General features: G+C 38.7%; 1 protein-coding gene and 1 long non-coding RNA gene across 6 annotated transcripts in view; one reads left to right on the top strand and one right to left on the bottom strand.

The window, feature by feature from the left end:
- The window catches only part of LOC130834348 (uncharacterized), a 176403-nt gene extending 154097 nt beyond the window's left edge, over positions 1 to 22306 (top strand). Inside the window, exons 3-4 of the long non-coding RNA XR_009048672.1 lie at positions 7060 to 7268; positions 22123 to 22306. This is a non-coding gene — a long non-coding RNA (uncharacterized LOC130834348). The remainder of the gene's footprint in view (positions 1 to 7059; positions 7269 to 22122) is intronic.
- The window catches only part of SYNPO2 (synaptopodin 2), a 159591-nt gene that overhangs the window by 39641 nt on the left and 93575 nt on the right, over positions 1 to 26375 (bottom strand). The window lies entirely within an intron of this gene.

The following is a 26375-nucleotide window of genomic DNA, read 5'->3' on the forward strand; positions in this document are numbered from 1 at the left end:
ACCTACTGTACTAAGCCCTTTACATTCTTAAATCATTTATCTCTATAAAACCTTAATGAGAAGTATAAATGTACTTCTACTTGTATGTGTTCAAATGGACTGTCATTACTCTCATTTTTATGGAAAATGAGGAAAACTCAGAAAATGAGAGACTCAGAAAAGTTAGGTACTTCCCCTAAAATCACACAGCTAGGACCAGAACTTGAATACAAGGATTTTGATTCCAGAGTTTGTGGTTTTTAACCATTACACATGTTGCCTCCCTCGTCAATAATCTAAATTCTCTACCGTGAGTCCTACAGTGAAGAGAGAGAGGAGTATAATAACAATTAACATACAGTGAGTAAAGTCAGGGAGGAAATAAATGGAAGAGACCAGGAAGAAGTGACAGAAACTTGCCTGGTCAGTCCATAAACCAATGTTGGGAAAGACAGGTTTTATTTTGTTATCCTTCTTCTTCTTCCTCTTTTATTATTTTAAGAGTATATACATATATATATATGTATATATATATAATATTCTTCAAAGATTTTTCAATCTTTAATTTTTAATGGTCAGTATTATACCCGATACGTTACAAATTCAAAATTGAATGAAACTGTGTTTGGCAAACTGATTTGATACAACATACCTATGCAAGCATGCCATATAATTCCCTTTCTTTGAAAACATTCCCTTAGAGACCTTATTCCACACCTAACACATTAGTCAGATGAGTGAGTTTCTATCCATAAATACTATATTCCCTTTCAGTGTCTCTCAGTTTAATCAGACCACATAACTAAGAGAGATATTGGTAATGTAAATATTTACCAAATACTATGTTCTATTGCTTACAGCCTCTTGATCCATGTCAGGAAAGATTTATTTTACTGCAACCAAGTGAAAATGTAAAGTTAAGGCTTCTTTGGGAAATTTAACATTATTTCATTTCATAAACTAATCTGAGAAGAATGTCAGCTATGCTCATTTACATTTATGATAAATAACTCACTGGTAAAATGAAAAAAGCTCCATTTCTGTTAACTTATTATTGCTTCATTTCCACGTCTTCCAGAACTGACTAGAATGCAAATACTAGGTTGAGTTCTCCTAGAACCTTGTACTTAAACTACTTTGTATTGTGTATATGACATACCAAGTGTGTCAGATTCCTGTTAGCAAAACTAAATCTTGTCTTATGGGCTGCATTTTCACATACAATTCATTGATAAGTCCTCTTGGAAGATGTCAGAGTAAGTGGCAGAACCAAGACAATCTCCTCCTTAAATTCCACTACTATATGTATTGAAAAACATGAAAAAGACAGAGAAAATTAGCATAAATTAGCTTATCCCACGCAGGGCTATTCTTAATCCATAAAATAAAGTCTTGGGACCTGGAGATAACTAAGACAGGATGAGAGACATGATCTTGGACAAGTAAAAGCACTTTGATGGAAGCTGGAAAATAGTCTATGATCTAGTAGCTCTTTCTGAAGCCCCAGTCCTTCCTCAGTTTTCCACTTCAGGCCTTTGGCAAAACTCCCGTCAAACACTGGAGACAAAATTTAATAAGCATTCTCTCACCCAAACTGGCTCTTAAACGAAAGACTTAGGTAAGTCTGTTCATCAGCTGTCCAGAGAAATGGTCAGAATGGTCATTGGAAGGTCCACAAGAGCAACGATGATGGTTAAAGTTTTAGAAATAAGTAAATAATCCTACTTTTAATGGCTTTGCTATCCAGATTCCAAACTCCAAATTCAGCCCTTGATGGGGGAGGGAGGGTCCCTAGTACCAAAACTGAGTTCCTAAGTTGTTGGGAATTCATGTTTACAGTGGTAGTGTTTTTGGAAATCAATAGCAAAAGCAGTATAACAGTTTCAGGATGACAAGGCAAAAGAAAACAACAAGGACTAGAACACAATGGAATAAAAATAATAATAACACAAGAAAAAATAGTAAGAAGCAAAAAGCATCTTGGGATTTAGTGCAGAAATTCAAACAGTAAAATGGAAAAAAAAAAGACTTGAGGACATATCTAGACTATGGGATAAATAAATAAGAAATATAACTAGTAACTGAGTAAATCAAAAGTCAGTAGAGAAGACTGTGGCCAAGAGTTGAATGGATTGCTTGACTTCTGTCCCAAGCCCCTTTGAATGTGCCTTGTGTCAACAGAGGCTAAGATAAAATAACACTTCCCAGACTCTGCTTCAGCTAGGGTTCTGGGTGTGACTTAATTTCAACAAGCAGGTGTACCTGCAAGAAACTTGCACTTGAAATTGAATTAAATGGAAAGAGGCTTTAGACTGTGAGGCATTCATCTTGCTGGTACAGATCTGGGAGATGATTTTACTCAGGATACAGCAGTTCTACTGGCAGCTTTATAATCCCAGATCACAGCTAAGGTGTGTAACCCTAGACCCAGCACTGGGCCAGCCCAATAGCTTCCTGACTCCTTAGCTTCCTGACTGTGGCAAATGTTGCCAATCCCTTGAGTAGCTAGTTCTGCAGTGTTGTTTGAAGTCATTCCTGGAGGTCCTGCCTAAAGTCTGCCTTTCCAGATCTTTCAACAATTCTATAGTACTTCTTACATTCCTTTTCTCCCTAAAATAATTAGAGAGGTTTCTACTATCTGCAAATGAACCCTGAGCTGATACAGAAAGATAGAATTAAGGGCAAGCATAGAAGGTAAAAAAGGACAAGAGGTAAAACAGCAAGTGTTTCTCAGATACAGAAAAGAAAAAAAGATGGGCACAGATGCTGCTATTTCAAGACAGACAGGAGAGACAATGCGGGAAGATGCAGGAACTGACACCAGATAAATTGTATGAGGTCACCATTTACTAAGAATAAAGGAGGAAAGGCAGAGGGGGATTAAAATTTGAGGACAATTAAGGAGGTTCAGAAAAACCATTGCAGAATACGTACTAGGAACTTAATATGAGAGAAATAAAAGCTTTGTGAAGAACTTAGAAGGAATAAAGTGAGATGATTATCAATATGCACTCTTGTCCAGAAAAATGTTCTAAAAGGAGAGTAGATACTTCCTAAAATGAAGCAAGGCTTTTCTCCACTGAAGCACTGATAAGTATACGAAGAATTGAATAAGAAATTCTATTATACAAGTTGTCTAAATAGTGAAAATAATTCTTACATTGTATATTCAAGTCAGGTCTTGGGTGCAAAACAAGTAGACACTAGGATTTTTTGGTTATTCTATACTCAGTTCCTCAATTCAAACTCAATAACCTGTTCCCATATTGAGTTTTGAAGACTATCAACTTTTCTGCTCTGATCACTAATATATGTCCAGATACTGGGCAAAAAGTTTTCCTTTTGGATGACTGTCTTTATCCTTAGGGACCAAGTCACCATAAAAGTAAAAAGCATTCCTGGTAGCAACTTTGGAAAGATTCCCGAAGTAAATAACTCTGACAGGAATGAGGGCCCTAATCCATGGGGCTGCATACTTAAGAATCTGCATACCAATGTGATTCCACAAGCAGAAACGATGCCACAATATAACTGCTATGAGCTCTTATAAAGCAGTCACCATGATGCTAGAAAACCAACAAGTACAAATATGGAATGGTATTCTCTGCTCTTCTTTACTCCCTAAGAATGTAAACATCCCAGCTCTTTCAGAAAACACTGATGAACCAGAGCCTTATGTAGGACATGTCCCTGTCTGCTGGTTTGTTGGATTAAATTGTGGAAGATTGCACAAAGGCTTTGAACTATAGGCAGATTCTTTTTATAAATATTTATACAGAATATTAAAAAAAAAACTTTTTAAAGACCTCATTAAAAAAGCACATGTAAAACCGAAAATATTAGATAAATAAGTAGTCAGTATAATCAGGATGAATCAGAAAAGAGAGTAGATCTAGAACTCACTATTTGGTTTCTCAAGTCTCTGTTTATATTTATTAACTGCACACCCAACTATTAACTGAATGATTAATATGCTACAATACCTTATCTATTAAGAATTTAGTTATCTAAAAAACCTATAAGCTTTTTGAGTGGCAAAAATACAGTAAAAGATAAAGTTCACTAAAACTTCTGTACATCACTGTAAGTGTCTGGGATCCTTTTTCAGTCTATTTACTCAATTTTAAACAATTCTGATAAGCTTTTTCGTTTGGTTTACAGAAAGTTAGAAATGGAGAGACAAACATGCACACTGTATAAAGATGTTACAGTTAATACACCAAAGCAAGAAGTAAAAGGCAACATTTAAAAACACATGAAAATCTTAAAAAAAAAAAAAGACTTAGAATACATTTAATGAAAGTGTAAAAAACTTTCACACACTCAGTGGGACTTAGTGCCTCTACTGTATTTGAGTAAAATAATGGGCATTAATAATAATGATCACAAGTCATTTAAAATATTTAAACCCTCTTAGTAGACTGATCAGATGCAGAAAAACATGTGACATCTTTTAGAAAAAGTACCATTCCAAACAGCTAAAATAAAAGTTTTTCTATTTAACAGTAGCACTAGGCCTGAGGCATTGCCATATTATATAGTGAAGGAACTGGATTAGAATTCTTTGCTTGTATTGGTTTTTTTTTTTTTTAACGGAAATTGTTTTATTTCAGACACTGAATATGTCTCATGTACCCAGAAAAATGTATCTGTTTTTTCATAGCTCTAGATGCTGGTGCAGAGGCCAGGAATGTTAATAAGGACTATGCCCTTTCAGGGAAAGGCCAATTTAAATGATCTCCAAAGTTTTGGTTAACTGGAACTTCATTTAGTCAGTCATTAGCATATAAAAGTGTGTGACCTAAAGCAGCAATTCTCAAATGTTTTAGTCTGAGGACCCACACTCAAAAATAATTGAGTACTTAAAAAATATTTTGTTCTTGTGGATTCTATCTATTGGTATTTACCATGCTAGAAATAAAAAGATATTTAAATTTTTTGTTTATTAATTTAAAAATAAAATAGCAGTATGTTAACGCAAATGTTTTATGAAAAATAATCATGTTTTCTAACACTTAGATAATTTGGTGAGAATGGTGACATGGTTTTCCGTTTCTGTAAATCTCAATGTCTGAGCTTAATAGAAGACAGATGAATTCTCATCTGTGCTTCTGTATTCCTTCTGTTGTGTTACACTGTGTTGACTGAAGTGTATGAAGATCTAGCTTCACACAGATAAATAGTTAGTAAAGGGAAGAATATTTTAATAGCCTTTACAGATAATTTTGGATATTCCTTGATACTAAATCTAACTCAATAAGTGGCAATGCCTCAAACTGCAGTGTAGAATCTGAAACCATAGCAATGAACTTTTCATACTTCATTATATTAAAATCCACTGGTCTGTTTTGCACTTTGGATGGATCTTTAGCCCAGCATGATTCTGTTACATCCCACACTGGCCATTTAGAAAATATTGATTCACTGAGTTATGCAACTCTTCCAAATGTTGACACATTTAATCATATAATATACAAAATCACACTCCTTAAAATCATCAATGATCTCAACAGAGAAGTCTTTAAGTATTGGGAAGCTGTCAAAATCACGGTGGCAGGTGTAACTTTCTAATTTTCCCTTGAAAGCTCAAATACTGTCAGTTGTTTTCCTTGAAGTGACAGGCTCACTTTGCTCATTTTCTAGAAGATGTCTGCGGAATACCCAAGTCTGAAAAGTCATAGTTCATCAGTCATTTTTTAAAAATATTTATTTATTTATTTATTTATTTATTTTTGGCTGTGTTGGGTCTTAGTTGCGGCACGTGGAGTCTTTTGTTGCAGCTTGTGGGCTCTTCATTGCAGCACATGGGCTTCTCTCTCTAGTCATGGCACGTGGTCTCAGTAGTTGTGGCTCTCTAGCTGTGGCATGTGGGTTCCAGAGTATGTGGGCTCAGTAGTTGCGGCACTTGGGTTTAGTTGCCCTGAGGCATGTGTGATCGTAGTTCCCTGACTAAGGATCGATCCCGTGTTCCCTGCACTGGGAGGCATATTCTTAATCACTGGACCCACCAGGAAAGTCCCGTCAGTCATTCTTTAACTAAAAATGATGTTCCATGTAAAAATGACTAGTTGAGCTTGCAATTCAAAAAATTGTGCAAATGCTACCACAAGACAAACTTTCAAAGTGCTTTACATGTATTTTCATTTTGTCACGCAGAATATTAAAAAGATGTGTGCTCGAGATTTAATAACATGCAAACTTTTACTGCTCCATCAAGGACATTCTTACGTGAAACCAGCATCTTGTTTAAGCCAAACGTTGACAGTGATGAGTTCAACTCCTAGTACAGGTAGATATCGCTGCCTTAAATGCTAAGGTATCATCCACCTTTGCTTTTACACCGTCAGTGCAAATGTCAACACCGTGAAAAAGACAAACAACGTCTTGGTACCATTAGGAAAGTCATTTTGACCTCACAGATCCCCTGAAAACATCTAAGGGACCCCTAGAGATCTGCAGACCACACTTTGAGGACTACTCATCTAAAGGGACAGGGATACAAGATACACATCCTTGGCCTCTTGGGTATCTGAGTTTGAGAAGAGGAAATTCCATCAAAGGCAATGCAGGGACAAACAACAGTAAGGTCCAGCCTAGGGAAGAAAGGCTGACGGAAGCCAGGAAGGGATACCTTTTAAGAGTGTGTGCTAAGAGAGCATGCCACAACCATGAATTCAGATAAAAGACCACTCTGATGATCTGGGGAAATGGAAAAGCAAGCAGTTTCAGCCCAGATTCCAAGTCCATTCTCTGAAGGGAGGAGAACAAAGGGGAGAAGAAAATTGTTAACTGGGCTGGAGTGCCAAGGGTGCTTTGAAAATAACTTCCATTCAGTTTCCAAACTACTGGCTAGTTGAAATTCATTGAGAGCTGTGACTGCAATACAAAGATCTTTGTATCTTTTATAACCTGATATATGTATTGCACACATGGACATGCAATAAATATGTGCTAAATAAATGTCAATATGATTAAATGAATTTTACCCAAAAGTTTGTTTCAGCTTCCCTCAGCAATGGGCCAATAGTTGCTGCCAAGCCTACTAATTTCTATGTATTCTTTCTTTGTGGTCTCTTTTAGGTTTAAGATTGCTACAAAAGTTATCGTGATTAATGGGAAATTCCCAGCGTTATCTGTGGAAGAGAATTGGTCCTACTGGATACTGGACTTCAGAGATAACTGAGTTTTCCCCAGCAAAGGGGATGGCCGCACCATGACCCAATAAGCAACTCTGCAGCTGCTCCTGCCAATCACTCCATTTCGCCATCATTCCCCTGGCCCCATGAGAGGTAAGGTCACAAGGCAACCAGTAAAATATAAAACTTTACTAAATGTGGGTTTGGTTGCAGCTTACGGAGATAAGCACATGAGCAGCAGTAGTGTGAGGCACTGGAGCTGAGGCACTACCACAGGTGCTGCTGCAGTTTCTATGCATTCTGTCTGCCTTGGTAGCTCCGTATGAGCTGTGCTAGGCTGTGGTAGTGGGTTTCCAAACCCGTATTTAAAGAAGGGAAATCAGGGTCATGCCAAGTGCCCTCTGTGTCCATGTAAGTGTTCTGTTGACGCATTTTAAAACCAGTCACGCTCCTTGCTGGAATTGACTAATACTTCTCCTATTTATTTCTGATTGAGGAGAGCCTACATGAATGTCATCATCTTGCCAAAAAATTCTGGGTCAGAGCCAGCCAAGAAAAGCCTTCCAGAGGCAGGCAAGAACCCTCAGCTATTCTCTTTTTTCACCTAGCCAGAGGCCAGTGTTGAATTTACAAAGGAAATGGAGTTGGAGTTTGAGGCTTTGCTTATGTTACCTTATTTAATTAATTAGTTAAGTCATTATCCTACATATTCACTGACTGTCTTTCATGGACAGAGTTCCGGGGTCTTAAGTACAATCATGAGTATTGCCCTCAAGACCTTTATATTCTAAGATAGATAAGTGTAACCCAATATAACTGCTATGATTAAAGTTAACACAATATGCAGCGGGAGCACACTAGCAATGTCACAACCAAGGATTACTGGAGGAAGTAGGATTTTCTAAAGGACACATAAATGTTAACCTCACAAGGAAAGGTCAAGGGTAATCAGAAACACAAAGGCATAAGAACCTAGCACTCAGGAATGCTCAGTCAATGCTTGTTGGATGAACTACCTTTTCACAATGTGACGCTGCCTCCCATTAATACTACAGTATCTTGTAGAGTACTTCAAAACAAATGCCTGTTAGTTCACCTACAAAATGGCTAGAAAAATCCCATCTTTGCTATTCAAAGTGAGGTTCATAGATAAGCAGCACTGGTTAGCCCCTAATCCAGATGAACCAACATCTGCCTTTTAAGATCCCCTGGTGATTCATATACACATTAGGGTTCAAGACTGTGCTGCAGTAAAGGCTTGTCAACCAGTGATGGCCTTCTAGGACAGTGGTTTATAACCTTTGGGAACATCAGACTTTATGGAGAGGGCTTTCAAAATGCAGAAATCCAGTTTTTATTCCCTCATCTTCCACAAAAAACAAATCTTGGGGGCTGGGACCTGTGTATCTGCATTTTTAACAAACTTCCCAGGGAATCCTGAGGCCTGTTCTTTGACACAACCTGGTGTTATTTTCTATAGAATACTTTAGGGAAATATGTTGGGGGCCAACCATTTTTCTGTGTGTGTGTGTGTGTGTGTGTGAGAGACGAAGAGGCAGATCTTTATTGAATGACTCTCTTTCAAGTGACTATGTTATTAACTCTTTTGAACTTTTGAGCTTCATATAACCATACATTTCAAGAAGACTAGAAAATGTGTTTATAATCATTACTTTGTGGTTTTTTTTTTTTTGCATGTCCTTTTATTTTAACTATATAACTTTTATGCTTTTGAAAACAAAGATGATCCAAAGTCAAGATTTTCTGGATTAGAAGTGGTGAATATAATATAAGCTAGAGTGCCGCTAAAGGGCGCTTGTGGGAAAATTATAATCCAGATTTTATCCCTAAGCAGATCATGCAGGCAGATAACTAGCTCTTCAAAACTATTCTGTGTAGCCTCCAGCCATATAAAAACTCCAAGTATCATTTGACAATATGTGTGCTAAATGTATAATGCAAATATAGCAACGCTTTCAATTTTCTATTTATTTCAACTATCAATATAATTTTTATTCTCTAGCTGGTCATAAAATTTAACATGCTAAAGACAAGGAATTTGCATTTGTTCTTGATTTTCATTTGAAACTAAATATGATGAAATTTCCATTTCCTCTCTATTATTACATAAACGAAGCAAATAAATGGAATTACCAAGCCTTATTTTAAAGGAAAAATTATCTCCACATTAATTAAATTAGTTGAGCATAATATGGCATCTTCTAATATTTGAAGGAAATGGAATAGTCAAATGGCAGATAAATACATTTAAATATTTTAATGAGTTAAAGTTCAGTACAAAAGCACTTGGTATAACTCGAGCACACTACATAGCAGCCTGTATAAATTATGCTTTTAAAGGAAAAAATAAACCATATTAATTTCTTCAGACAAGGACTTTACTACTTTTACAAATTGTTTGCAAAAGAAAATTTAAGTGGGGCTTCCCTGGTGATGCAGTGGTTAAGAATCCGCCTGCCAATGCAGGGGACACAGGTTCGATCCCTAATCCAGGAAGATCCCACATGCCGTGGAGCAACTAAGCCCGTGCGCTACAACCACTGAGCCTGTGCTCTAGAGCCCACAAGCCACAACTACTGAGCCCACATGCCACAACTACTGAAGCCTGCGAGCCTAGAGCCAGTGCTCCAAAACAAGAGAAGCCCATGCAAGGCAGCTAAGCATAGCCACTGCTCGCTGCAACTGGAGAAAGCCGGTACGCAGCAATGAAGACCCAATGCAGCCAATAAATAAAATTAATTAATTAATTAATTAATTTAAAAAAAAAGAAAATATAAGCAATATGGAGTCTTCTCTTCCCATGAAACAATTTGGATTTGAATGAAAATATCAAATCACTACCTTTTTCAAATGCAATTGTTTGGCACCCATCTTTCATAGTAACACAACATCTATGTTACTGTTTGATCACATTTATATTTGTTAAGACTCGCTTTCATTCAGAGTTTGCTTTACAGAGAAATAAAAAGCCTCAGTTTTGAAGGCATTCAACCATTCACCAAGTATTGAGTGTCTCCAGGAGCAAGTACTGTTGTGGGCTTGCCTTCCCCAGGCTAGCTCCGGAGACCAGGAAGAACTTGGCAATTAAACCTAAATCTTAAAAGGCTGGTTATATGACATGCCTTGCTGACCACAGAGAATCATCAGGATCCAGAGTGAGAGGGGCACTAAACCCATGAGGACTGACTTAATCCAACAACAAATTATGTATTAAGCACATAGTATGTGCAAGGTACTGTACTCTGAAACATATCAAGATGTTTATGGCAGAGTTCCTGAGCAGAGAAGAGCTCTTTGAAGTGGAGAGCTGTTGCATTATCTGCTGCAAAATTTAGCCACCCATTTCTGACTTTCATTTATTTGTCTGTCTTTCCTCTCCCCCTCTCTCTCCCTTTCCTCTATCCTCTCCTCCCCTCCCCCTTCTCCTTCCCCCTCTTATTCTCCCCCCGTCCCCCACCTCTTTCTCTCATAATGATGTCTTTTACAAATTCTCCATGGACTACAATTATAGCTGATGGACTCAATCTACTTGTCATTTATAAGGGTGTGGAAAGAGGTTTCTTAGGCTTGAGTCTACATTTAAGATACATTCTCACAGATTCTTTTATTAACATTTATATTTGACGTCTGTAGTCCTTGAAACAAAACATACACAGCACAAGTATAAGGTGATCTTATTAGCATATGTGTATAAGCAAGATGTTGTGTCTGTTCCCCAAAATCAGTGTTTAAAAAATTGAAATCATATCAAAATAGGAAAATATGATTGGAGGAAATATGAACTGACACTCCTGCATTAAGAGCTAAGATAGAAGCATGAAGAAGACCCAGGCCACAGGTAGCCTGACACTGGTGATGAGTACAGTACTGTGCTGTGCTTTACAAAGTCCAAAGTTGAACTGTGGATCTTATTCTGAATAGTGTAATTGTTTGCTAAGAAAATGATGAACATATTATAAAATCTAGATTTTGTCTTATGTCATATAAGGCTTATATATAAATATAAATATAAGTACTTTATTCAGTCTCTACTGTTCAATAATTTAAAAGCCAAACTCTCAGATAAAATGGTATTACTTTTGGTTTTTTAAAATTTTAGTATGACCCTTTTCTCCCCATGCCCTCCATTTTAAAAAATGTCGCTAGTATTGATAAAATAGGACTATGGCTTCTCATATACCTTTGGGGTTTTGCTTTGTTTTAGGGATTTTCTGGCTTCTTCTTACCTCTCTTTTCGTGTGTGTATGTGTGTGTGTGTGTGTGTGTGTTGTCTGTGTGTGTGTGAAGAGAAATGTCTAGGAGCTGCTTGACAGTAGACACGACGTGAAGAAATATGAACTAACCTAGGTGGCCACAAAAATTGTTGCAAGCATACAATAAAGGAAAGCTTGGTTGATAATAAATGTAGATTGAAAGGCAAATGGTAATTAGGAAGACAGTGTCTGCAAGTTGCAATACGCTGGCTACAGCAGATAACTCTAGCTCTCATAGCTAAAAGGGAAAGCTGTTAACATAATGGAGCAGTTGTATCTGTTACAAAAATAAAATATTGTGAGTATCATAAAAAAAATTTAAAAATAAACAACAATCTTGTTTGGGGGAGGATTACCTAAAATTCAATTCACTGTTTTATATACAGATATTAGTGATGCTTACTAGGTCCTTAATTTATTAGTTTCTCCTTTGATATTGACATCTTTTGATGGAATAAGTATGTCAAATTGTGAGGCTGTCATATTTTTTCCCAAAACACATTCTGTTATTTTCCTTGTAAGAACCTGGCAGTCACATGATTTCTCTTAGTATTCCCCAAGGCTTCCATGAGCATTCCTAGAGCTTACAGCCAAAGAAGTCATCTTGGAATTTCAGATATTAAAGCTTTCTTCACAGCCAGAAGCTTCTGTGATATGTGGGTTATTGAACACAGATTTGCTGGATAATTTCTATTCTAGTCAAAGAACTATATAGTCCACTGTGCTTCCTTTTTGATGAACACTATGATTCCATCTTGAACAACTTCATCGGAATCTTTTTTTGTCTTCATATATTATAAAGTATTTAAAAAGGCAGTGGTTAGGACATCAACTTTCACACCTTCATGTTCAGTCTTAACTTTAAGAAGTTCTGTATTGTTTACTGCTGGTAGCGTCAGGGTAAGTATGGCCTGAGTGGGTTGCTGCCTTACCTTACCTTCAGCTCAGAGCTTCTTCTTGCTAAGAAAGCTGACATCTTGGCCCTTCTGGTGCCCCAGGGCTCTGGCTAAAAGCTCAGGTTCCCTCCATAGACACACAGTGGGCCAATGCTTTCTGTGTGTGTGTGTGTGTGTGTGTGTGTGTGTGCTATCAAACAGTTTGTTCTCTTTGTAGAACATAACAGTTACATTGTTGAATGCTCCAACTGGATATGTGTTCCTAGACTAGCTTGGTGTCAATGTTATTTCAAAACAATTATTTGGTTATTCTCAGCAATGCTATTTGCACATATTGTTTTCCAAAGGTAAATATTTTCTATTTTAAAACTTGCCTTGGTTGTAAAGAAAAGTAATTTTTAATAGTTCTACAAACAAGCAGACCTGGGAACACTGACTCCTAAGTCAGAAATGGAGAAAAACAAGAAGCAACATAATTTGCTCTGTAGAATTCCCTGATGACTCAGGAATTTGTGGGAACAGTTTACTCTTGAAGTAAGGATGAGGGTAAGGATGAAAACAGGAAGGCTAGTTGAAAAAAAAAAAAAAGACATGAGAACCCCCCAATACTATTTCCTATTCCCCAAGCCAAGCAAATGTCCTTTATTCACCCTGCAGCACAGCAGGCACAGCTGAGGGTGGGTGTACCATATGGAAAATAGAGGCTTATGTGAAAGATTAACTACTAGATCTTAAGACAAACCCTGTCCCCAGCCACACTCCTGTCCTGGCTCTCAAAACTCTGGCAGCTGGACTTTATACCCTTCTAGAAGGAGATTAGGAGATTCTGATTAGCCAGTTAATTAGGTATTAGAGCTTTGCCAAGAAATGGCCCCACCTGCTCACGTACAGTAAGAAGGTAGCAAGAAATTGGTCTTCTAATCTAAGGGAAAGCCTCTACTATAAAAGAGACCAAAACAAGCAAAAAGCAAACATGGAAACTATGCTGGGAGAGGAAAACATCAAAAAAATTATCACTGATATCTCCAGTGATATGAAATTCATGAAACAGAAACAGGATGATATAGAAAAGAATGAGAAAGACTCTTGCCAATTGAAAATATCTCAGCAGAAGTGAATAGTTCAGTAGAAAATTTGTAAGATAATGTTGAAGAAATTTTCTAGAGTGTCCTAGAACCTAACAGGTTTAAGTAGCAAGACAAAGAGATGAAAATAGAAGAAAAAAGCTAAGAAAATTAGACAATGCATACTAATAGTCCAATGTATAAATAATAGAAATTTCAGAATGAGAAAACAAGAATGAAAGAAATCATCAAATAAGTAATTCAAGAAAATTTCCCATAATTGAAGTACAAGTTTTCTAGATTAAAAGGACCACATAACAGATGAAAATACACCCAAACCAAGGCACATCATTTGAAATTTCACACAAAACAATCTTGTTTCCAAGAGAAAAAGTTACATACAAGGGATTGAAAAATCAAAATGGCTTTGGACTTAACAAGACTGGAAACTAAAATACAGACTAATGCCTTCATGATTCTGAGGAAAATATTTCCAGCCTAGAGTGTTATACCTAGAAAAATTATCAATCAAGTTTGAGGATAGAATAAAGATAATATCAAATATACTAGGTCTCAAAAAACTTAGCTCTAATCACCCTTTCTTAGGAAGCAATTGGAGGAAGAGTGCCATGAAAATGAGGAGGAAAAACAAGAAAAAGGGAGACATGGGGTCTAGGAAATAGGGAATCAACTCAAGAGAGAGGAAAGGGAATCTCCAGGATGGTTAAGAAAGGAGATTCCAGGAAGTAGGTGTATACCTTGCAAAGAGAGCTACCAGTCCAAATTAGCACAGGTCAGAAGATTCTAGGAAAGATGTCTCCCAAACAGACAATACTGATCAAGTTCCTAATATGTTTTAAAATATCAGGAGGATTATTTAGACAGATGCAGAGAGTTTGCAGGGGGAGTTAATGATAAATACTTAGAAAATTTAAAAGAAAAGATGGCTATTAATTCTAAGGGGAAGAAAGGTGTGAAAGGAAAAAGTACTCATAGCATACTATATGGCTTAACTTCACAATATAAGCACTGGATATTGATTCAATCAAAATATGATACAGTTATATTGGGAGGATGGAGTAAGGGCAAAGGGAATCCTGTGAGCTTGAGGCAGGGAGTAGGTAAGGTTAACAGAGCTATGATCTTCATTTTCCACAGAGGTGAGCAAAAGGATAATGTTTACAACTAAAAAAATGAAGAAATAGCACAATAACTGTGTATTTTATAAATAAGAAGGAAAATAGCCAAAGGTAAAAATGTTGCCTTTCAGAAATCGAGAACTGATGGTTTTTCATCATGTCTTCTAGAAATATTTGACTCTTTAAACTAGGTGCGTGTTACTTAGATAAAAGATGAAAAACTAAATTTAAAAAAGTATCGTGGCTTTTTTCCAAATTTTTGTATTTTTAATATTCTGGTCCTAAGATATACTGGATTCAAGCAATCTATGAATCTAAACTTTGTATAAATAAAAGTTGTTTTGATATACTCAAACTTCCACTGTAAAATATTAAATAATCCATGGGATTTACGGACATGAAAGATTAGCCACTTGCCTAATTCTTCAGTGAAAAATGAGTATCTAGGTAAGGAAAATGTTAAAGAGCTGTTTTTATTTCGGTATCTGTCCTTAATCTACCAGCCAGTATCAAAACATGAGTATATATAAATATATAAATGTGCTTATGTTTTATCTATAAAAGACTGTGTTCTAAGATTCTGAGATGAAGTGGGTTTTCTTTTTCTTTTCCTTTTTTCTTCCTGGTCAGTTGATCCATTCTTTCTTTTAACTGGACATAGAAGGGCCAGGATGGTGCACAATTTCAAGGGGCATGCTTCCCATTAGATACATGTTAGTGACATCCCCTATGGGGCACAAAGTCAAGAAGAAACAAATAGTGGTTATGAAATGGGAGTGACTTTTGACCTCTTGAGAGGAATATGTGAGGGTAGAAAGAAAACCAGTGCGGAATAAACTTCTACCATGGAGAGCTCAAGAAAATTCCACTTCCTTCCACTCATTTCAAACCATAGACCTAACAGACCTGTGCCCCAGTGAATGACTTCAGAGTTTTGGTGCTTAGAGATTTTCTAGATTTATGTCTCAGCAGCACTGAGAGAGGGAGGGAGAAGGAGTAAAGAACAAGAAGACAGACCCTCTGTGCAAATGATATACTTGAATTCTAAAGGTGGGACTAAATGTCTTAACAAGTTCAACTTGCTGAACTGTGCTTCCTCTCCCTCCTGTCCTCTTCCCTTCCCCTTTCTCCTGGCATCTAGCCCTGGCAACTCAGACGGTGATGAGGTCATAGGCTCCAAAATATGGCCATGGTATGAAGGCAGCAGCACAAATTTTTAAACAGCATTTCAGCACCACTCTGCAGGGCCGAGAAGGGAACCTTGTGTAATGTGAGCAGCTATTGAGCTCGTGCTATTTTATTAATCCAGGGCGGCCGTCCCTGGAGGTTGCATTACGTGTGTGTGTGTGTGTGTGTGTGTGTGTGTGTGTGTGTGTGTGTGTGTGTGTGTTTTCTACAGTCTCTGATTTTATATGACAGTCATCAAGACGTCCTCCTTTTCTCAGACATGCCTAAAGGAGAGTAGAGATAACCCGGTATTAATCCTAACTCGGGTTCTCACCTTTACGCAAGGTCTTTGACATTAAAAGCAAAGAAAGATTAAAATGAAGATGACCTCTGACATCCCCTGCTTCTAGACTGTATGTGTCAGTTTCTTGTTCCTTATCACCTCATTAAATCACCAAACCTGGCTACCTGGAAGGAAAGATTGATGGAGTGATAATGGGATAGCTCTTGTCACATTGCAGCCAGTGCTATTCTATTTGCTTATTAAAGGAGCCTGGCTTTTCCTCCAGGTGGACTCAGATTCTGGAGCTCCTTTCTGTTAATAGGCCATTCTCCAAAGCTCTTAACTTTTCCCTTGCCAAATCCTTCCAAGGAAAAATAACTTCTCAGACCAGAACATGGAGGTATTTAATATCTCTGCTTCAAAACCTTTTAAAAATACCAGGCAACAGTGCAAAAGCTTGAAGATAGTAGTAGACTAGAAGAAAATTCTTCTCTGTGTTTAGAATCTATCTTGTGTTTCCAGGATGTCCATCCTGTTTTCAAATCTGATTTTTCCTTCAGAACCCAGACCAAATGACTGCACCTCCCTCATGGAGCCCTCCCCCTGATTATCCCACTTTACCTTCCAGACAGAAGTATTTACAATCTATGAACTCATTAAAAATGGCTTTGAATTTCTCTTCTGGCACTTATAACTTTTAATTATTAGAAAACACATTATCTCCAGTCCTAAATTTTATCTTCAGAAAAACAGGAACCTCGTTTAATCTCCTTACTATCCAGACATGGTAAATTAGTAATAACAATAACCACAGCTTAAACCATTTACCATTCATACACAATTTCTAACCCTCACAACAACCCTGAGAGGCAAGGACTATTAAGTCTATTTTGCAGAAGAAACTAAGTCTGAGAGAGTAATTGGCTCACCCAGGATCACACTATTAGGAAGTAGCCAGCATTTCACTGAACTTATTTTCAACCAGAATCTGGCCTCTTCATAGTCTGCTACAAATCAGAAGGAAAGAAATGAAGGAAGGAAAGAGAGAGGGAGGAAGGGAGGGAACAAAAAGTTAAAATCTCAGGATTTTACCCATTTATTGGAATAATACTTCACAGACTCCCAGAGTAGTGAGAGATTGAAGAAATTTAACACAGCCCATCCTCTGCTTTTTACAGCAAATAATTGAGACCAGAGAGGTTAAGATCCCTGGTCAAGGTTGCACAGCCAGGGACACAGCTGGGACTAATGCAGACCTTAAGGATCCTGACTCCAATTCCCAAGTCTCTTTCTCTGTGAGATGCAAATTTTGAAGCAGGCACTAAAACATTAAGATGTGTAAAACAGGATAGCAGTTCATAGGCATATAAGCTTGATTATTTGTTTAAACTTTTGTTTACTAAAGTCCTCTGGCTACTAAGAAGCAAGAATTTGAATTTCTGTAAGTTTTCTTGAATAATTTTCTCATCTCCAAACAGGATAATATCTAAAAAATACAAGATAACATAATTCTCTTTTGTTGGATCACCAAAAAGGCATTTTATGCCTTTAAAATGTCCTTCACTACAATGTTTCATCTGTGAGCACCCTGCTAAATACATACTTCTGCACAGCACAAAGGCAGCAAAGTTTAGAATATGACCAAGCCAGTGAGGTGTGGGTGTTAAAAATCTGTATGTATTTAGGGCCAAGTTCAGGGCCTTGTAAGTTCCCCCAATTAGCTGATATATACTTCCAGAAAAATGTATTTAGCAAGCATGGGCAGTTGACCAAATCCTAGATGACTCCCAAATCTAAAAAGTAGAACTGTGTGCTTCACGCCAACCCCCATCCCCCGAATCCTAATATCCTCTCCTCCAGGAAGCTTTCCTCTTCTTCCTAAATTCTTTCCCTCCTCCCCCGAAGTGAAATGCATAGTGGCTGGAGTCTGGGATATCTAAGATCCTGGGGATAAAGGAAAGGGGGCTGCCTCTGAGAGAGAACTCTAAGATCATCAGCAACAGATGAGAACAGGAATTTTCAAAGTTACTTTAGATGAATGGACTGGAAACAGACCAGAGCAGCCTAATGGAAGGAATTACCATGTCTAAAGAAAGTGTCTTTCTGAATGTGTTGTCCAGAAATAGAAATTAGAAAAGGGTAGGAGGCAAACAGTAACCATAAAAGTACTGCCCAGAGGAGAAGGTATCCAGATGAAGGGCTTGAGCTGCACAATACTAGGTGCATCCAATTGTAGAGGTGAGTGCAGCAGGCGCCCACAGTTGAATCTTGCAACTCACGCTCTTGTTCTGATTCCACACAGAAAGCCAGCTTACCATACTAGTGTGGTTTCTAAGGGAAGGGAGACACTGGCCAGAAGATGCAAGTATTCAGGCTTCTTGTCAATGTGTTTTTACCTCTCTCTAAATGAAAAAATCAGAATTCTAGCTTACCCTTGATCTTCTTGGTGTTTAGGAGCATGAATCAGTATCACCAGACTGGGTTACTGTTTGAACAATGACAAGACTGTTTTAGATTTTGGATAATTGAGGGTCAGGCCCTGGACTATGTGAAATTTACAAAGATCAGACTACCTTCTAGAGACCTTTTGTCAGTCTGTCAGTCAAACTTTCCCTACCTCGTTATATCTTCTTTCGAATTTCAGTTAGAATTAATTGATTTCTTCTCTGATCCACAGATAGACATTCATTGATCTCTCCCTCTCTTAGGGCATATCTTATGCCTGGTATTATATTTACTTTTACTATAAGAGAGTGTATCTCCTTGAAAGCAGGTATTATTTTGTTTTGTTTATTTAATTGCTGTCTTTTTAGTTTCAGGATAGAAATGAATAAGATACAGTTATATCCTCTATATACTCCTGAGTAGGGGTAACAGACAGAAAAACGTTATACTTGTGGCAAAGCAATAATGAAAGTATGTATAAAGAACTGAAATGTTGCAAAAGAGGGAGAGATGAAGGATGCTGGGAAGCCTCCCTGGAGGAGGCGGGGTCTGAATTGGATTGTGGAAATAAACAAAACCTCACCCAAAAGATCAGGAAGGGGAAGAGTATTCAAAACAAAGGGGAAAGCCTATGCAAAGGCAAAAAAAGTGTGAAGTGACTTGGGAACCAGAACACAGTTCAGTATTGCAAAACTGCGAAGTGCAAGGGAGAGAGTCATTCAAGATCTGAGATCTGAGGCTGGATAGGCAGAGAGAGGATGAAAGGTTTGTCTATTCCCCAGATGGAGTATGGACTTTCCACTGCAGATGACAGAAACCAGCAAAGACTTTTTATGACAAAAGAGACTGGATCAGATTTGTGTTTTAAAACATGTCTTTCGTACCCCTGTGGACAAGGGAATGAAGAGAGGTAAGACAGGAAATAGCAAGATTAGATGGATAAATAGAGGAATAGCTAGTGTTAAATTAATTAAACAAGGAGGCCATTAGACTGAGGTGGCTCTAATGCCATGGCCACCAACCTAAGCAAACCAAAACCTAAGCCTCAAGGTTACAAAATCAACATGCTAAGGACAAGCAATCACAAATAGCCAACGAGGCTTTAAGTTATAGCCAATCAATAATTACCTTACTCTGCTTTTGCACCTTCACTATTTGTCTTTCCCCTAGCTCCTGTTGGAGGGAGTGCTTCCAACCACTTCTGGTTTGGCACTGCCCAACATCTACAAATGCTCAAATAAATGCTTAAAATGTTCAATATGCCTGTTGGCCTTTTAACAATAGGTAGGTAGATAGATGATAGATAGATAGATAGATAGATAGATAGATAGATAGATAGATAGATAATAGATAAAATAAGAAGGCATTTGGAAAAGTCCAGACCAGCTGTGGCCAATAGAAATATAACATGAAACACAAATGTAGGCCACATGTGTAACTTTAAATTTTCTAGTGCCCATGTTAAAAAGAAACGGTGAAATAAATTTTAATATATATTTATTATACACAAAATATTCTTTCAGCATGTAATCAATACAATTTAATATATATTTATTACACACAAAATATTCTTTCAACATGTAATCAATATAAAAATTATGAATGATGTAGTTCATGTTCTCTTTTCATTCTAAGTGTTTGCACTCTGGTGTGTATTTTATATTTATAGTGCATCTCAGTTCAAACTAGCCACGATTCAAGTGTTCAATAGCCACACGTGGCTGGTGGCTACCATGCTGGACAGCACAGATTCAGACAATACATGATGAGGCAGTGATGGGAAGGACAGGATACATTTACAATCTACTTATAAGATGAATTTGGCAGAAATTAGGGACTGATTTATGTCAACAATGAAACACTAGTTGAATATACAGTTTTCTAGTTTGGAAAATCTTGCTGATGACAATGCCATCAGCCAAGTCAAGGAAGCAAGTTGGGGAAAATAAGATGACGAATTTGTTTGGGACTTAGGAATCTGAGGTGTGTGCAGGACAGTGTGCCTAGTGGGTATGATAACGCCTACAGCCTACACTATATAATGCTTCTGTGTTTCAGACACTCTTCTAAGAGCTTTTTGTATACAAACACATTTAATCCTCAGAACAGCACTACAAGGTAGGTACTACCTCTGTCCCCCAAATGAGAAAACTGGGGTAAAGAGAGTCACTTGGCCCAGGCCTCATTGTTATCAGATATCAAGCAGCAGAGCAAAGATTTAAACCCAGGCAGTCTGGCTCCAGAGGCAAAGGTTTATAATACACATTGCACAGCCACTCCCAAAGCGGGGTCTATGGAATCAGACAAGTCTGGGTCCAAATAACTCCTCCTTCACTAATTGTGTGACTTTGAGCAAGTGTATTAATCATTTGGTTTTCTCATCTGTAAAGCAGGGATGATATGCCTATCCCATGGGGATGCTGAGAGGAATGACTGACATAATATATATAAAATGTACATCACAGCAATAGGTATACAACAAATAGTAAATAGTAGCTGTTGTTATTAGTAACATCCATTGGGCTTGGAGCTTAATGTAGAGCTCCAAGTTGGGGGTATACATTTCCCTTCAGATACCTAACATGGGATCTGTTCTGAGTTCTGTCTGTTGAAAAAAAAATGACTTTTGATTCATTACAAAGGCATATATTTAAAGAACTGCACAGATGAGAGCTAAAGACTGGGATCATCCTGCAACAATAGCTAAGATAATCATGGGCATTTAGATCATGAGACAGCACTGCTGAGTGTTCATAGATCCTGTGGAGAAGAGCATTGGAAGTAAAACTCTTGCTCCTACCCTCAAGAAATCTAGAACAGACTGAATACATCATGAGAACACATTTGTTTGTGTGCACTTTTATTAGTTAGTGATAAAAATAATCAATATAAATTAGTTATCTTATAGGAATCTATGGTTGTTTGGTTAAAATCCCAGACAATTTAATCATAAGGTCTAAGTTTATCACATCTTCCATCCGGATAATCTCATTCTTGTATGGGCAGGCATTTGGATAAGAAAACAAAAGACAAAATTAAGTAAATTAAATAACCAAAACCATAAACAAAGGACATCTTGCTCTACAATCTCTGGCATTTTTAACTTCAGATTTCCAACACATTCATGTTAATTACATGCCATTTCCTGCCAAGTTTGCAGTCATGTGATCTAAGTTAGCACTGTAATTAGCTTTGCCTCTTACAAAACACTGGTTGTTGTTTTTTTCTAGCTAATGAGCTGCTGGGCACAGAACCTCTTGAAGAGTTTTAAAGAAAACTTCAGCAGCCAATTAGCACTCAGCTCTCAAGATCCCCCAGTTCACATGTTGAATCAACAAGTGCTCATAGATTAAATGAGAGAGTAGCATAGACATATATATACTACCAACTGTAAAATAGATAGCCAGTGGGAAGTTCCTGTATAACAAAGGGAGATCAACTCGAGGATGGATGATGCCTTAGAGGCCTGGGACGGGGAGGGTGGGGGGGAGTCGAGGGAGGGAGGGAATACAGGGATATGTGTATAAAAACAGATGGTTGAACTTGGTGTACCCCCCCCAAAAATAATAAACAAATAAATAAACTTAATTAAAAAAAAAAAAAAAACCAGTGCTCATGTTGAGCCATCCAATCCCTCAACTCTCTACATTCCATTTAGGTGATAGGTCTCCTCTTACAAATCAGGGCTAAACCAATAACACACTTTAATGCCGAGCTCATGTGATTTTTCTCATCTCAGGTTCCGTCCGGAGGCCCGCCTAGGAAACCTCTCCACTACAAGATGTTCAAGTGGGCCACATACCTGGCTTGCCCAACAGGCACAACAGATGAGTAACAAGTGTGTTTATAGATTTTGTGGTGCTCCAGCTGTCACTGATGTAAGTGTTTTCTGCTAAAATTGGTATATTTTTGGCCATCTGCTTCATCTCCCAAGCAGTTCAGACATCATCAGAAGGGCCCAGTGGTCGGAGGAGGCCACACTTAGATTCTTTGTAGGTATAAAACAATTTGTCAGAAGGCTGCCTAATACGGTGGCAGTGACTGACCCAGAGGCCTCCTAGAAGAATTAAATGTTCAAGAGCAATAAAAGGGAACACTAATTAGCTCAGGGATAGTACACGGGACTGGAGATCAGCCAATCAGGCTTTAGCCCATGTCTCTCCCAACTTGCTGGGTAAGGCTAGGTAAAGCATGGACTCACTCCATGCATCCATCTCTATTAGTCCAGGAGTCAAACTTGCTAATACAATATATTTTCATCCCATTGAATACAAGTGAATATTCATTTGAGAATCCTTTACAATTTAGAAAATTCAGAATAATATTTCATATGCAAAAAGCATATATATATATATAGAGAGAGAGAGAGAGAGAGAAAGAGGAAAAAAATGTGGGGCAGAAGAAAAGACCCCCTAGAAGCAGTTAAATAGGTTCTCAACAGACACGTAGAAACACCTTACGAAGCTGTGGGTTATGTATAGGAGGAAACCTTTGTCATGGAAGTCTGTAGGCCAAGAGATTTGTCTTCCTAGAGGATTGTGCTTGAAGAGTGAATGGAGGAGGGAGGGAGGTTGCTGGCTTGCATACAAGTATTCAGCAAGTGGATGGATCCAAGAGTTGAGTGGTGAGTTGTTTGAAGATGTCAGAAATTCATGCAGACATGTTAACAAGCTGCACTTGATGATCTGATCCAATGGACTATGTTCTTCCTCTGAATTTTAAACCAAATGAAATTAAGGAGGCCTCATAAAATGAGGTAAATCTGTCTAAAGTGAAAAGTTTCCAAATAAATTTCAATCCACTAAAATTATGTTTCTCTACAATGGCCAACTCTACACACTCTGTTGTGTTTACTATTTCATTCCACCGTGTAAAGGACTTCTTCCTTTTAAAAAGAACACACACACCCACACCCATACGCCTACCCCACCCCATCCCCACACACTACATATTTGGCTTCCTGCCTTCCCTCTCTTCCTTCTTAACTCTGCAAATCAATGTTCAATGGATTAATAAATATTTCTTTGTGTCACTTTACTATTCAAGGACTAACATTGGCTTCCCATTAATTGTCGTATTTACTCTGCTTGGTTTTAGTAGTTATCTTAAGAAAATAAGCCTAGCTTTGCCTGACCACCTGCCTGGGGTCCAGTGGCGGATGCTTTCTCTATGGTCAGAGCCAGAGTAGAGCCTCTAGATAACAACAGAAGATGCCTCAGACCTGAGTAGCAAGAGAAACTGAAACCATGCAGAGGAGCCAGGATCCAAAAAAGGGAGGGCGCTTAAGAAAGCAGTCTAAGTGGGAAGGCTTAGAGACAGGCTTGAAAGGTTGGACAGGGGCTGCTGAGCCAGGCCAGAGTTCCAAACCTAAGAGCAAATAGCAAGTCCAAGCTAAAATGCCTTCACTTATCACACAAGCAAGACTCCCACGATCTGACCCCCATCCCCTGGCCCCATCTCCCGTCATGCTGCTCCATCACCCCACTCCTTCCTCCAGTCTAGGGTGTGGTCACAGTGAAGTTCTCCCAGTCCTTAGCACACACCAGACTCTTGTGAGACTCTACACCTTTGCACGTGCTACTCACTCTGGAGTGAACACCCCTAAATCCTTTTTTGTTGCACTTCATTAAATGGTATCTTCTCCCTTTTTTATTCTATTCTTTCCTTGCTCAGCCAAGCCCTTCCCTGCTTTAGGACAATTGTACATGCCATTTCTGCCTAGAACATTCTGCCCTACAGTCTTTGTATGGCTTGCTCCTTCTCATCCTCTGGCTGTTGGCTGATATCAGGACCAACATTCCTGCCAGCCCCTCTCCCTATCAGCACAGATGTTAGAGCTACAGGAGCCTCCCATCTGGCTCTGCCCAAGCACCCTTCAGACTTCTCTGCAAAAGTCAAAGGCTGAGGAGCCTCAACGGCAGCGTGTGCTTCTCTCTTCGTCTCTCTCCATTCTCGCTCCTCTCTCTTCTCTTTTTTATTTATTTATTATTTTATTGTCTGTGTTGAGTCTTTTTTTGCTGTGTGCGGGCTTTCTTTTTAGTTGCGGTGAGTGGGGGCTACTCTTCCATGTGGTGCGCGGGCTCCTCGTTGCCGTGGCTTCTCTTGTTGCGGAGCACGGGCTCTCGGCAAGTGGGCTTCAATAGTTGCAGCACGTGGGCTCAATAGTTGTGGCTCACGAGCTCTAAAGCGCAGGCTCAATAGTTGTGGCGCCCAGGCTTAGTTGCTCCGCGGCATGTGGGATCTTCCTGGAGCAGGGATCGAACCCGTGTCCCCTGCATTGGCAGGTGGATTCTCAACCACCGCACCACCTAGGAAGCCCCCTCTCTTCTCTTTTTTTATTCTCTCTCCCAAAGTCTAGTCAATTCAGTCTTCCGGGTCCCCAGACTTTGATAGAAGGCTCAACTTTGATTAAAAGTTCTCCAGGAGATCACTCAGCTACTATAGATGATGAGGAGCAGGTCTTCCCTTCCATGATTAAAAAAAAAAAAGAATAAGGTGGTCACACAAAAAGGAGTCATTGAATTAGGCCATAACTGGGCTTTGGGAATAGAATTTAAAGCCGTGGAACCAGTGATCTTACCTGCATAATTTTATGTTTTATACACAAGGTGGCTTTGAAAAGACCTCTTAGCCTGGTCCAGGCTGAGACCAGGCTGTGTTAGCCTGGTGCTCTTGCCAGAAGAAAGAATACAGTTGAGAATCACAATTCCCCATCTCAGTCACGCTGCCCATACTGAGCGTGTCCACTTGTTTGGTTTTGGCCTGTCTCTCCCTCTGGCAGATAAACTCTACAAGGCCCAGGATAACATCTGTTTTGTTCATCACTGTGTCCCCAGTGTCTGGCATGATACTTGGCACTTAATCATGCTCTGCAAACATGCGCTAAATAAGTGATTGAACAAGGGACTTATTTATTCTTCAAGATCAAGAGAAAATGTTAATTCCTAGGTAGAGTCTCCCCTCCCTTTCTAGGCAGCTATTGATTCTTGCCTCTAGGCACCCACAACATTCTACATTCTACTATTACGGAGCAAGGGATCAAACATTTTCTAAGGGTCTATCGTATGTACGGTGGTAGCCGTTATTTATATGTGCTTCTCCTTTCATTCTTTCAACAATTCTAAGAGATAGGATTATTTTCCAGATTTACAGATGAAGAAATAGGCTCATAAAATCCAAGTCACACAACCCATAACAAGTGGCAAGGCCTGAATCCAAAGCTAGGTCCACTTCCCTCTTTTACAAAACTCCTTTTCATTAGATCATGCTGCCATACAGTTGTAAGCTTGGTATCATAATTTATCTGTTTATAGGTCTGTCCCACCACTGGAAGCAGAGACCATGCATATACATCTTTATATTCACAGCACTGAGCATGGTGCCTGCCATACGATATTTAACATCAGAATTAAAGAGTATATTAACAAATGAATGTGCATCTGTCTGCTGATGGAGAGAGGACTTCGTGCCCTCCAGGCCTCGAGGCTTGCTCTCAGAGACTGCTCTGGAGAGCTTCTGCCCAGGTCCCTGCCTGAACACAAGTTGGGCCTCCTCCACCAAGTCCCTGACCCTTAATCCAACCACTTGTTTCTTCTGTCTCTGCCACAAGATTCCTGAATACTGAGGGCATTTGACTTACTTCTGCCTCATGGGGTATTTCTATCTTAGTGATCAGTGTAACACCACAGAGGCATGACTACATGACACACTTCTTTATTACTTGGAACATAAACAATTTTTCTTTATTTGTAACTGAAGTCACTGCTACCAGGGGCTGTCAGTCAGTCAACAAGGTGAGCCCATGACTCTGGCAGATTCTTTTAGAAAATCAAAAATAGCATGCGCTCTGTCTTCAGATGCTTTCAGGCTTGCTAGGGAGATATGATCATACATGAAACAATGAGAGAACGAATGGTACAAACAAGTTTGGAGTTGCAGGCCAATTTGAGTCACAGTTTGAGGCCCTGGCTCTCAGTCTTAAGCTTGCCAAAG

This window comes from Hippopotamus amphibius, chromosome 13, assembly GCF_030028045.1.
Source record: "Hippopotamus amphibius kiboko isolate mHipAmp2 chromosome 13, mHipAmp2.hap2, whole genome shotgun sequence".
NCBI classification, from domain to species: domain Eukaryota; kingdom Metazoa; phylum Chordata; class Mammalia; order Artiodactyla; family Hippopotamidae; genus Hippopotamus; species Hippopotamus amphibius.